At 36.0% G+C, this 8361-nt stretch overlaps 1 pseudogene; it reads right to left on the reverse strand.

Moving 5' to 3' along the window:
- Positions 1-646: 646 nt before the first annotated feature.
- Positions 647-6977, reverse strand: LOC140609391 (small ribosomal subunit protein eS24 pseudogene; annotated as a pseudogene).
- Positions 6978-8361: the final 1384 nt, after the last annotated feature.

The following is an 8361-nucleotide window of genomic DNA, read 5'->3' on the forward strand; positions in this document are numbered from 1 at the left end:
TAAGAAACCATTGTTAAACTCAAGGCCAAAAGGATTTACTTGTCTTTTTTTCTATGATTTTCCTAAGTCTTGCTCTTACACTCAGGTCTATAGTCTAGTTGTTTAATATGATAGAAGTAGGTACTTGACTTCAATTATCCACATGTGGATCTCCTGTTGATCTACCACCATTTATTGAAAAGACTAATTCTTCCCCTCAGTCTTGACATCCATTGAAAAATCAATTTAAAAGTTTACTTATTTAAATAAAAGCTTAAAAAATAAATCAAGGTGCAATTATGACACTCAATTTCATTCTATTGATTTCAATGTCTGTTTTCATGCCAGTATGATACTCCCTTGATTACCACAGCCATGTGGTAAGTTTTGAAAACAAGAAGCATGAGTATTTCAGAAGCTTTGTTCTTTTTCAAAATTATTTTGGTTATTCTGGTGTTTTTATTTCCATATGAATTTGGAAAGCTAGGATTTTTAGAAAGAACTGCATTGAATTTGTAGAACATTTTAGAGATAATTGCCACCTTTTTCTCCCCCAAACAACCAGACACATTAACGTTCCTAGTTTATTAATCCTCAAAAATTTGCACAATCACCACAAATAGAGACACTGTGGAATCTTTACTCCTTCTATTGTCCAATCTCCAGCTCATCTTTTGCCAGCACCAACCTTGGCTTTTGCAGTCCCCTTGAATTTCTTCATTCTGCTCTTGCATTTCTTTTGGTGTTTTCTTGACGTCCTTTTCTTCCCATACTGGCCATGTCTTGTAGGTCTATGTTTGGGTTCATTTTTCTTTTCATAATCCAAGGAATCATAAATCAAGTCAGGTATCTTGCCACCACCAAAAATGGTTATGAATCCAAATACAAATATGATGTCTTGTATGGTATTATACATTTTGGCTGGGTTTTCCTGAATTTCTGTCTTAGGTACTCTTGCCTTTCCAGGGTGAAGGACATCAATGATCATATGTTTCTGCTGGAGTAGTCAGTTAGTCATGAACTTCTTGGTCCAGAGAGTTACTGTGTCATTCGTGATGGTGGCTGAGCTTCAAGCAACCAGGGCAAAAATGAGGGAGAACTGCCATCTTAATACTGAATTTTCCAGTCTATGCTATGGAATGGCTTTCTATGAATTTAGGTCTTTAATTTCTTTGAATTATGTTTTTAGTTTTCACTATACAGATATTGCACTTCTTTTTTTTTAATTTTTTTAAAATTTTTATTTATTTATGATAGTCACAGAGAGAGAGAGAGAGGCAGAGACACAGGCAGAGGGAGAAGCAGGCTCCATGTAGGGAGCCTGATGTGGAACTTGATCCCAGGACTCCAGGATCATGCCCTGGGCCAAAGGCAGCTGCTAAACCACTGAGCCACCCAGGGATCTCCAACCTTGGATTTTTCTATGTTGATCTTTTTCTGTGACCTTGCAGAACTAATTTATTAGTTCCATTTTTTTTGGTGTGTGTTTCTAATAATTCATCCATCTTAAATCTAGCAACCCCATTTCTAGTTATGTATCCAAGAGAAAGAATTTATAATGACAGAAAACATTTTTTAAGAAGTCCATATCAGCTTTATTTGGCAATAGCTAAAACCAGTTTGGGTGTCCATCCAAAAGCAATTGCATAAGCAAACTGTGGTATATACATATAGTGTTATGCTACTCAAACTTCCTCTCCAAAAAGGAAAATAAAAACAAAACAAAACATCACATTTTCAGCATGCAACAACATGATTATATCTCAAAAATATGGAATGAAAAGAGAGAGAGAGGCTAAAGAGTTCCTACTGTGTGAAGTCCTGTAACTCAAAACAGTAAACTTATGACAATAATTTATAACAATAACCTATATCCCAAGAGTGTTATAAGGGAACATTGTGGACAATTGTGCACTGACAAATTAGATAGTGAGATGAAATAGCTAAGTTTCTAGAAAGACATAAATAACAAAATTATCTGAGGAAGAAATAAAAACTATAAATAGACCTTTAAGAGGTAAATACATTGAAATAATAATAATAGTAATAATAATAATAATAATAAACTTCCTATGAAGAAAAGCCCAGAAATAGATAGCTTCACTAGTGAATTCTACCAAATGGTAAAGGAAAAATACAAATCCTTCACAAACTCTCAAGAGAAATAGAAGATGATGAAGCACTTCCAAACTCATTCTATGAGTCAGCATTACTCTACTACCAAAACCAGACAAAGCTATCACAAGATAAGAAAACTATAAAAAAGAAAGAAAAGAAAACTATGGACCAATATCCTTCATAAATGTAAACAAAAAATCTTCAACAAAATACTGGCAATCCAAATCAGGTAACACATAAAATTGATTATACACTGTGACTAAGTTAAATTTATTCCAGGAGTGTAAAGTTGGTTTAACATACAGAATTAATCAATGCCATATATTATTTAATAGGAGGAAGAATGAAACACACAATCTTCTCAATAGACATAAAGAATCTGATTAAATTAACCACTCCCCCTTCTTCATTGCAAAACAGTCAACAACTGAGGAATAGAAGCAAACACTACATCATCCTGATCAAGGGTTTCTACAAAACAAGAAGAAAGAAAGAAAGAAAGAAAGAAAGAAAGAAAGAAAGAAAGAAAGAAAGAAAGAAGAAAGAAAGAAAGAAAAAGAAAGAAAGAAAGAAGAAAGAAAGAAAGGCTAACATAATATTAATGGTGAAAAGCTGAATGTTTCCCTTCGAATAAGAAACAAGACAGGGTGTCTACTCTGTCTACTTCTATTCAATATTGTTCTGGTGGTTCAAGCTGCAAAGATTATGCACAGAAAAAAATAAAAGTCATTCAAATTATAAAGAAAGAAGTAAACTACCTCTAGTCACAGAATACTTTGTATTGTATTCAGAAAATTATAAGAAAAAAGGTATTTTGGGGGAAAAAGAAATTTGCACAGGTAAATTCATTAGTCAGAACTCATCAGATGCTATCCTTAAGATTTGTGGGTCTTAATATATATAATTTTTACCTTCAATAATCTTATAAAAATGTTTAACTCTAGTTATTTTTATGCATGGTGAATTGGATATGGTGAAGTTTACCGATCTGAAATTTACATTGAAGTGCATAAAAAACAATCAGATGGACTTATAGTTGGAAGGAGGAATAACAGATGCATAGATTTATGATGAAGGCAATACGACAGAATGTTAAATGTAGAATCACATTAGGGAATGTAGATGTTCACCCTAAAATTCCTTCAACTTTCCCATATGTTTAACATTTTAATAATCATAATTTGGAGGACAAAATAAAATGCAGACCAGGATTCAAGAAGCTCACAGTCTATGGGATCCCTGGGTGGCACAGCGGTTTAGCGCCTGCCTTTGGCCCAGAGCGTGATCCTGGAGAGCAGGGATCGAATCCCACATCAGGCTCCCGGTCCATGGAGCCTGCTTCTCCCTCTGCCTGTGTCTCTGCCTCTCTCTCTCTCTCTCTCTCTATCATAAATAAATAAAAATTTAAAAAATTAAAAAAAAAGAAGCTCACAGTCTAGAAAGATGGACTTCCAAAGAAGTAACTATAATACAGTGATGACTGCAAAAGAGGTGTTCATAGTACAGTGGTGGCACAGTATTCTGCGGTTACTGCAAAGATTCCAGGTCTGGTTAGAGACAGTTGAGGTCAGAGAGTATGCTTAAAAGATTGGACTCTCTCCTCTAGTACTGTAGAGAGATTGAAGGGCAGCAAAGCATTCTGGGAAATCTCTCTCCTACCTACACAAGCTTATCTGGAGGATTTGGGATGTGACTATGATGACAGTTTCACCTCTGCAGTCATTGATAAATGTTGTCTTAAAATGAGCTATGCTCACTGGATTATGTGGGATTTCTGGAAGGGACCAGCTAACTGCCCCAAGACACATTTAGGCCATGCTTGCCTTTAGAGGGACTTACCCAGCACTGCAAGGGCGTCCTGCTGCCTTCCAGCAGAATCGTAAGCTAGTCATGCCCCTCATTTGGAGAGAAAGGCATTAGACATTGCTTCAGTATCATGTTTTCCTTTGACTTGCTAAAAACTTCCACTTTTTCCTAAAACACTTTTCAGGATCAGTTTATCTATTTTATTTAATTTTTTTGAAAAGCCTAATTACTTTCTGAACAATCAAATGCAATGATATTGAAGGAGTGCTAACGTTTTCAAGTAGGGTGTTCCAATTTCTTACACTAAAGCCAAGCTCCATAATGAATTTTCTAAGATCATTTTATATTCACCTGGATGTAGGAGTGAATTAGAAACACATATCATAGATGGTGTGGTTTTAAACTGTGAGTCTATTTTAAAAAGAAAGATAAATTTTGTCCATGTTACTTAAAGTCCAATAAGTACAAATAAATTTCAGAATGACAATGTTTGGCTATGAGACACCATTAGATAAAATGTAGGTTATTCGGATTCTAATGATATATAAACACCCAAACATGAATTAGTGCTAGATTAAGTACTTCTTTCAATTTTTCAAAAGTTAAGGAAAAGTCAGAGGCAACAGTGTTTGGCATATCTCCTTTATAAGGAAGAATAATGGAGGCATAAAAAATACATATAATATGACAGTAACACAGAGGATTGATTTTGAGGTAACAAAATTAAGTGACCCAATAGATATCCCAGGAAGTGCCTTGCTATAAGTTTTTATTTTTAGGTAATTGTAGAGAACATAGCCATATTACAAAAAAAAAAAAAAAAAAACCTAACACCATGACCCCAAGCCTTCAGCTATTAGCAGTCAATTTTGAAGACTCATTCATATACAGAATGTACTCACCAGGGTGCTGTGAGTCCTACCTGGATTTTCAGGGTCCTTTCTCATTTCCAAATAAATTCATGGCAATAACAAATATAAAACAAATATAAAGTGTCAATTACTGTTCTGTTACTTAGTTAATCATTTCAAGATCTGAAACAAATGTGTTTCTTTAAAAAATATTTTTTAAAAATATTCCCATAAAAATATGGAAGTCGACTACTATTTCATCAATAGTGTAGAGGCACTGAAGTTCCCATAACCCCTACATATCTGAGTATGCACTTGACCGATGGGAAGACAGTAAACCATATGAGCCATCTCCTTAGAAATGCATCTTCCCTTGGGAACGGATTCCTACATCCATACTAAAGAGTTAAATCATTTGCCATTGGCAAGAAACAAATGCAGCCATTTTCACGCTGACATATAGTGTCTACGGTTCTATAGATTTTTCAAAGGAAATAGATTCAAGCTCTATCAAGCCTTCCTGAAGGCTTAGGAAATAATAATCACAGATTCTTCTCTTTGGAGCCATTTGTCCTCTTGCTCCTGATTTTCATCAATTCTCTGTAATTTTTACTCACTCTGTCTCAGGATCATGAGTTATCATTGGTTGCCACCGGAACACTCCAGGGCAATCTGTCTTATTGAAACATGGGTTGGCCTCATGGCTGTGAATAATCATTCACTTTCTAATATATCATATATTCTCTAAAATTCTCTCCCCTCCTAAGGACAATATCATGCTGTCCTGGAGCTGATGAGGCTAGAAATTAATTGTTTCTCTGTGGTTTGAAAAGTACTATGGTTATTTTTACATGTTCATTTTTAAAATTTCACCAGATTAAAGACAGTTCCTGAAAACTAAATAGATACTATGCCGTGTGTATGAATATGAATTACTTTACTTTAGTGCAGATTGGAACCAAATACAGATCTGGAAGTAGTATGGCAGTAGACAAAGGTCCTGAATTGGGTATGTCTGCCTTTCCCCCCTCTTTTGGCTACCTCTAGATGTGCCAGGAATGAGTTGATCCGAAGGGCTGTAGTTTTGCTGATTCAATAAAGGTACAATGTATTTTATATTATGCTGGCAATTTTATATTTATTTATTTTTTTTTTAATTTTTTTTTTCAATTTTATTTATTTATGATAGTCACACACAGAGAGAGAGAGAGGCAGAGACACAGGCAGAGGGAGAAGCAGGCTCCACGCACCGGGAGCCCGACGTGGGATTCGATCCCGGGTCTCCAGGATCGCGCCCTGGGCCAAAGGCAGGCGCCAAACCGCTGCGCCACCCAGGGATCCCAATTTTATATTTAGACAATGATATAGCAGAGGCTTGAGTATGCTTTATGCTTTTTTTTTTTTTTTTTTTTTTTTTTTTTTTTTTTATTTATGATAGGCACACAGTGAGAGAGAGAGAGGCAGAGACACAGGCACAGGCAGAGGGAGAAGCAGGCTCCATGCACCGGGAGCCCGATGTGGGATTCGATCCTGGGTCTCCAGGATCGCGCCCTGGGCCAAAGGCAGGCGCCAAACCGCTGCGCCACCCAGGGATCCCTGCTTTATGCTTTTTATGGCATTCTTTTATTTCAATATATGGCAACAATTCCAATTTCAATATAACAGTACTGGTTGATAATGGGAAGAGATGTTGGCTAAGTTTGAGGTTCATTGTCGAGTTCTGATAATGCAAAAATACACTTACAACATCCAGCGTTTGTTCTAATTCTTTGACTCTTCTTGGAAGATAGCATATTAAAAGAGAAAACACGTGAAATTATGTTTACAAGCCTTTTGGACATCAGTATCATTTCTTTAACGCAACAGCATGGTGCGTTAAATGTAAACACATCAGCAACATATGGATTGAATATTCTTTAAAGTGTGTATGGGCTTGGAGTCCCCTAGGTGGCTCAGTCAGTGAAGTGGCTGCCTTTGGTTCAGGTCATGATCTGAGGGTTCTGAGATCAAGGCCAGCATGGAGATCCCTGCTCAGTGGGGAGCTAGCTTCTGACCTTCCCCCCTGTTCATGCCCTCTCTCTTACTCTCTTTCTTTCTCTTAAATAAATAAATAAAATCTAAAAAACAAAAAAAAGTAAGCATGAGCTCAGGAATTAACATTTGAAATGTAGTTGGATATATTTTCAGCAACACTACTTACCAGGCAATAATGGCAATGTCCATTTTGATCATGAAACTCATAATTAAATGATGCTGGCAATTCCTATTCCAACATATAGTCCTGATGGGAATTATATCTATCAGAATCAACTGCTGACATCATATAGATAGATGTCCTGGTCACTAATAAGAACCACTGGTACGGCTGTAGAGCCACACTCATCATTGTCATCTGCAGTAGGTGGAGATAGCTTACAGTCCCTGTGACTTTTGACCCTCATAGGAGACCTCACCTCCACGCTGGGGACTGTAGAGGACCTAGAATCAGTACACCATTGCAGTGGCTACACCTTGACTCAGTAACCAAGCAGGAAGATGGACATGACTGCTTCCACACAAAATTTTGCATTTCATGTTGCATAGGATTAAGTTTTATTTAAACATTGTTCTATAATTTTTTTATTGTCATTGTGAAGTACATAAAACTGGATTTACTGCATGATATCGTAACATGGACCTGGATCCTCTGCTTTCTTGCTGTGTGCCCTTGTGCAAGTTTCTTAACTTCATTGAGCCTTAGTTGCTTTTCTACCAAATCATGATATGTAAAGAACGCAGTTTTGCAAGGTTGAGCAAAGACATGTGAGTTGTGCCTAGCACAGCGCCAGGGCACATAGGAGAGTGCTCAGTCAATTGTTGCTCATGTCGCTGCGTGAATTAAGTTATAAATGTTTAAAATGACAAAACTGACTTTAAGTTGTTCAAATTTGTTAAATTACTTACATTATCAATAATTAATAATTATCCAATGATTTAATAATTCACAATTATCAACAAAACACTAGTAATGATTATTGACATTACATATATTAAACACAAAGTTATTCAGATTATTTAAATCATTAAAGTTGCATAATGAAATTATTGCCATGATTATTTAACAAGAGCTTTTTGGGGACTGTCACTTTAATAGGGTTCTATTTTGCAGCCCCCCAATGAAAATGGGTAAGTATACTCCATGAGGTGTTTACCAATGGGGCTAAAAAGGAGAAGCAAGTTTATAATCTTTGCAAATACTAGTCTCGATACCATTCTGGATTTTCCTTGTGTCATGTTGTTTTTGCTTTTAAAGTTATGTATTATACGTCTTCAACTTGTTAGGCAGTCATCAATTTAAATAAACCCTTAGTCTCTACAGTATAATATAGAGACAATTTCTCTCTCTCTCTCTTTCTCTCTCTCTCTCTCTCTCACACACACACACACACAACTTCATTTCCTCTGTTGAGTCTTCATCGACATACCAATTAAACAGTTTTTACAGTGATTTAAAATATACGTGAAGTGAGCTAAAGAACATACTTATTCTTCCAACCATCATTTGCATGACTCTCGTATTCCTGCAATCTTTGTTCCTGAGAAATAGCTAAGAAATTATCTGCATAGA

The sequence above is a fragment of the Canis lupus genome, chromosome 2, assembly GCF_048164855.1.
Source record: "Canis lupus baileyi chromosome 2, mCanLup2.hap1, whole genome shotgun sequence".
Taxonomy (NCBI): Eukaryota; Metazoa; Chordata; class Mammalia; order Carnivora; family Canidae; genus Canis; species Canis lupus.